The following is a 6,000-nucleotide window of genomic DNA, read 5'->3' on the forward strand; positions in this document are numbered from 1 at the left end:
TTTAACTGGAACAACCACACCGGCCAGGATTGCTTTAATCACGGAACGTTGGTGTGGCGGGCCGCACCCGGCTCCGGAGAGCCACCGGCGGGAGCAGGGGAAGCCCTCCTTCTGGGAACGTGCCAACGGCTCTCATGAAGCTCTGTTTTTCTTTTTCAGTGAACATAAACTGAAAATATAGGGTGAACAGGTGGATTCCCGGACGCCGCTTGGTGTGAAAGCCTACTGCCATTTATACCCCCCATGCCCCCACAAAACGACCTTTTGAGTCTTTGTCCCATTGGTTTCCTGCCCTCTTGGGGTCCCTGCTGGGTTGTGAGACTCAAAGACCACCATGCGGACGGAGAGAATGGGGGATGCCAACGGTGCTGTTGGTGGTGGTTCCCCGGTCAGTGTGTCTTTGGACCTGACCCGCCATGGCCCCAAGGACACCCGTGTCTACCACTGTTTCATATCCATCACCCTGTCTCCTCCCAGGGAACGTCTTCAGGAGTCTGTAAGCTACGACCAGTGTGGGTGGCTCCATGGTCCGTCTGCTAGTGCCACGTGTCTCCCTGGTCCTTTGGCCCCAGCAGTTGGGGGAATGGCCTCTATTTCTATCTTGCACCAGCTTGGGAGCAGAACTCAAAACACTTTCGTTCCTGCACTCGATGGCAGCAGTGTCCCCACAGGATTTATAGATGCTTTTGCAGGGAGACGGGTAGAGGAGCTGACATCACAGCAAACGGCTTAAAGATCCATTTTGATGTTTTATTGCTCTAAATCTTTTCTCTCTGTGTTTTCTAGCTCCCTGTTCTCTGGAAGTGCAGAGTGCTTCCTGCATTCACACAGAGAGCACAGCACCTCTGCCCCATCTTCTCCTCTGAAACCTGCCCCAAAACTCTGGGCCAGGGTTACACGGTTAACTAGACCCACTTCCCATGAAAGGCAGTTAGGCGATCGCTTAGTAATTACATCACTCTCCATAAGTGACTTACCCAAATATTCATTTCAAAGTGATTTCTCTGCCTAAGAGAAATAATGGAAAAAAAAAATTTCTTTTTCCATCACTGGCTTTCTATCTGGTGGTTGTAAACGTTGTGTCGTATTTAACACTCCTTAGATGCCGCTCCTTTGGATTTCTGTAACTACCACGCTGTCTGTGAATGCATTCGGGAATTTCTTTTTAATACCCCCTCTGTGCCAAAACGCTGGTGTGGAAAGCTGGCTGGGGAAAACTCGGGGCACAAAGGGAAAGTGGCCATCTAGGAGAGGAGAGGAGGCCCCCGCCCACACCGGCTGTCTCACCAATCTGTCTCCTCCTGCCTGGTGTCAGCGTCTTCCCCCTTGCTAGCAGGAGAAAGCTCGTCCCTCTTGACCTGGCATGCACAGACTATGGCAGTCAGGTACCTCCCACCACTCTTCCCTACTTCTGCCCACCTCGGGGTTCCCATATAATGCCACCAACTGGGTGCTCTTAATGTGGCTCTGTCTTTTCTGCCTGACTCACACCTTCCCCCACACCAGGCATCCATCACAGGCAGTACACACCCTGCACACACCACCCTAATACCACCCGATCCTTATCGTGGGGAGCCGGAATGGGACAGCGGCACCCTGAGCCGGGCCTGGCTCTCTGTCCTAAGAGGGGGGTTGGGAGTTTCCCCACTTCTGTCCTGTTTGGGGTGGCCACTGCCCTCTCTTCCTGTGACATTTCTCTTTTAGTTTCTAAAAGACTACAAGACCTGAGCTTGTAACATTTCTCTTTCTTTAAAATTCCTCTGGCCTCTATTCTCTCTTCCTCTGCCCAGGTTCATCATGAAGACTCTGGAAGACCCTCAGGCAGCTCATAAAACCGAGGCTTTTTGGTAACACTGTGACTGTCTCCAGCCAAGCCTTGCTGGGCCCTGCTAAGACTCCCTGCCTCCCCTTCACGGCCTCGTCCAAGAACCTCTCCAGTCTCATCTCCGACTCTGGGCCTCCCACCCCCTTTCTGCCAGTAGGTAAGAAATTACCTTGGTTTTCCCCAGAACTCTTTTCTCCAATAGACCTGCCCCCCACCCCTTTCTGGAGGATACCTTTGCTTGAAAATTTTGGATCAGAAGAAGAGGCTCATACCCACCTCCCAAGCAGATTCTAGAACTAAGGTTCTAAGACCTTCTCACTATGAGAGGCCATTCCAATCTTCCTTCCCATACCCTTGGCCCCTTAACATCTCTGCAACCAACTCTCAGTCTGTGGGACCCTCCGTATGATTCTGACACCGTGAGACCATGCATCAAAGTTTGGAGAGCCAAGATGGTGGCCTTTCCCACTTTTCTCTTGTCATTCCAGCTCCTTATCTCTTTCCCAGGGTATGAAGTAAAGAGTGGGTAAGAGACAACCCAAAGGACTCTGTCTTGTTATTTTTTCAACCATTAACAGTGGTTGAAGATGAGTCTCCTGCTTGGGTTGACTGGAACTGAGACCTACTCTATGCCCTTGGCTATGACCAACTTGGCCACCATCCCACTAAAGCAAACAGACATGAGCCCAGGAGATACCAAGGCTTTTCAGATAGATTTTAAGGTCTTTGGTGAGAAATCTAAACTTTAGAGGTGGGGATAGAAGAAAAATCAGGTGTTAGACATCTACCTGCCCCCCTCTCCCCTGAATCCTCCATCCTGGGCCTGGTCTAGAAATCCTGTGCCTTTTATTATCAAAGTATGGGGCCATCAGACCTTTGGGATGACCCCTCATAGATATCCCCTAGGCCACCTTTTCTGCTTTATGGGCTACGTCTTTCCTCCCCGTATGATTTTTCTGCCCTTTTAACTCCTTCCCATGGACCCCTGCTTCTCCTTTGCCCTTCCCCACCACCGGCCTCCACCAGAATCTGAGAAATTTCACATTTCTCCCACCATTTTGTGAGCTTTCACTGCCTCTGGATAGATCCGTGAGCCAGCGACGCCATCCATTTCGCTGCTTGGCGGGATAAAAGGGGGTGATGGTGGTCATCTGCTCCCAGTGACATCTGTCTTTCCCTTTTATTTATTTGACATCCCTGAAGCCCATCACCTCACATCTCAAGTTGCAAGCGGTGCTTTCCGCCACGAGTCCTATCCCTTTCACACTCGAGCCTCGGAGCCTCTCTGCGGGAGTCACTGACCTTATCCTGCCAACGTCCCACCTGATGCACCCCCCACTGTGCCTCCTGGCTTTATGAAGACTTGTTCCGTTGTTTTGGCTCTGAAGAGCCCCATGCCCAGCCCCTCTCTGGCCAGAGGATGGGGCGTTGGGGCGGGTGTTGGGGGTGGGTGTTGGGGCCGGGCAGTGCGGCCACACCTAAGGTTGGAAATAACTCCAGGAGAAGACCTTCTCTGGGATCTGCTGTCTTGGAGATGAGAAGCCCAAGGCTCAGAGAAGTTAAGTGACCTGGCAAATCCCACGGTCAGCAAACAGGTGGCAGGACTGGGAGTGGAAGCCATCGACCTGACTCTCCGGCTGGCGCTCTTTCCCTCGCCTCCACCTGGCACCCAGGTGCACTCGCTTTCTGGGCTGGGACAGCCCCAGGGACTTGTCATAAGATGGAGTCCAGCCGTCCAGCGCCCCCGGCAGTGGTACCCGGGTTCTTCTCCCATCCCTTCGTGGGGGAACACGCCATCTCCTGGGACAGCCCACACACCTTCGACGAACACGTCTCTCCTTGGCAGAATTGAATTTTGTCTTTTTGTTGCTTGCATCAGAGGCCCGGCTTCTCTGGGTCTGACCTCTCGGGGTCAGTCCTGAGTCGCTCTGATCCCTCCTATGGCGATGACAGCTCTTGCGGGAAGCCTGCAGTCCATCCTTTTGTGTTCTTTTCTCCTGGGGAAACAACTCTGTCACCTGTCTATGACTCCGGCACTAATATCAGTGTGTGTGTGTGTGTGTGTGTCGCACCCCACCAGACAGTTAGCTCGATTCTGACACTGCCTACTTGCAGGTAGCCTCAGATCCCACAGGGTAAGTGCTGGGTCCTGCCAGTCTGTCCCTGCCCCATCTCAGATGCAATCCCAAGTCCAGGTCGTTACCTGTGCTCCCGACTGCCTGGGGATCAGAGGTTCCAGCAACCCTGGCTTTGGGTTTAAATAACTTGCTGTGTGGCGCAAAGAGCGCAGAGAAACGTTTTACTCACAAGATTCCTGGTCTATGAGAAAGGGTACCAAAGCAAGAGCCAGACGGGAGAGATGTGGGGGGCACCGAATGGGGAAAAGGCACCGAGCTCCCATGCCCTGTCCAGGCGCGCCGTCTCCCAGCATCTCCGCGCGCTCACCGACCCCAGAGCGCTCTGGACCTACCTATCCTCTGAGTTTTTGTGGAGGCTTCATTACATAGGTATGATTGGTTGTATCAGTGGCCGTCGGTGATTAATTCAATCTCCAGCCCCTCTCCCCGTCTCTGAGGTCAGTGGAGGGACACAGAGTCCCAACCATCCAGTCACACGGTTGGCTCCCCTGGTGACCAGCCCCAGTCCTTAGGTAACTTCAGTGTTTTCTAGAAGTCACCTCATTAACACTGACTGGGACCCCTTTAGTGCTCTTGCCCCCTAGGCATTTCCAAGGGTTTTAGGAGCTCTGTGCCAGAAACAGGGACAAAGACCAATATGTGTTTATTATAATTTATAAATCGCTCTATCACAGTCCTCCGTGGGGGAAAGCCTCATCCCAGGGGTCCCCTTCCCAGTCCCCGTGGGGTTAAGCTCCAGATGGGCCCTGTGGTGGGCCCAGAGGACTGAGGGTCACCTGCTTCCCTTTCTGATCGCCCCAGTGCCGCGGAGCAGCCGAGGAGGCCGCCCTGTGTGGGGGCCCAGCTCCGGAGCTCCTGCTGCTTGCCGCCGCCTCGCCCCGCCCTGCTCCCCTGCTCTGCGTGGCCCTGAGCAGAGCCAAGAGCCCGTGGAGGAGGAAGGCATCCAGCTGGGGCTGGGCCTCTGGGGGGCAGGGGGCGGCTCAGCCTGCCTGGGCCCCGGGGAGGGGTGCCGAGGAGGGGCCTGCTTCCGAGGTGACAGACAAAGAGGTCAAGACAGGCTCACTCTCCATGTGGGAGTTAACCCGCAAAGCTGGCCCCGAGTGGCAGTTTCAACCATGTGACTGGGATGCTTTGCCATTGGGGCTTGGGCTCCAGAGGGGGCCCAGCAGTGCATTCCCACAAAATGTTGAGCAGTTGGCATTTCTGGTGGAAAAGCCAGTTTTTGAAGGGTGATTTCTTGGCTCCTCTAATTAACGGGAAGTAGAGATTTCAGAATGGCAAATCAAACTCTGGCTGGATGCACTTTTTTTCCCCTCTTCTTTGCTTTTCTTGCCTTTAAGTCTTTTTGAAAAGACTAGATAATAATAATAATAATGATAAGCCTTTAGGTAGGCTCCAATTTTCAGATGTAATGGGAACACACGGGGCTGAACAGAGGGGCTCCAAGAGGCTCCCAGGCCCCAGACCTTGCCTTGGAAAGCACTGGGCCCCGACTCTTCTCTCTCCTTTGGTCTCCTTGTTCCAGAGACATCCTTAAACACAGGCTGGATGGTTTCAGTGCTTGTAGGATCCAAATGTCCCATACTGGCATTCAAAGTCCTCTGTGATTTCCCACTCTTCCAAGACAAAAGAGGCCCAGTTTCTTAGCCTGCCTGCCTGCCTTCCTTCCTTCTTCTTTAAAATCTTTCAAAGGTTTTATTTATTTATTTGAGAGAGAGAGCATAAGTGGGGCAGGGGTGCGGCATGAGGTAGGAGCAGAGGGAGTGGGAGAAGCAGGCTCCCGGCTGAGCAGGGAGCCCGATGCGGGGCTCGATCCCAGCACCCTGAGATCATGACTTGAGCCAAAGACAGATGCTTCACCGACTGAGCCACCCAGGCACCCAAATATTGAGTTCAGTTCCTAGAGGAAAACTTCCCAGGGGGGATGTGATGTTCTCAACCTCAAACCCTTTGTGGGCCAAATGGGGGGCCCTGGGTCCTATGCCCCTCCTTGGAGGGCCCATCCCCGGCAGCAGCCAGCCTTGCTCTCTGCCCAGG

At 53.6% G+C, this 6,000-nt stretch overlaps 1 long non-coding RNA gene across 1 annotated transcript in view; it reads left to right on the top strand.

Annotated features, from left to right (window-relative positions):
- The window catches only part of LOC116594409, a 38,236-nt gene extending 33,735 nt beyond the window's left edge, over positions 1-4,501 (top strand). The window contains exon 4 of the long non-coding RNA XR_004287206.1: positions 1,791-4,501. This is a non-coding gene — a long non-coding RNA (uncharacterized LOC116594409). The remainder of the gene's footprint in view (positions 1-1,790) is intronic.
- The last annotated feature ends 1,499 nt before the right edge of the window (positions 4,502-6,000 follow it).

Source organism: Mustela erminea, chromosome 6 (genome assembly GCF_009829155.1).
Source record: "Mustela erminea isolate mMusErm1 chromosome 6, mMusErm1.Pri, whole genome shotgun sequence".
In the NCBI taxonomy this organism is placed as follows: Eukaryota; Metazoa; Chordata; class Mammalia; order Carnivora; family Mustelidae; genus Mustela; species Mustela erminea.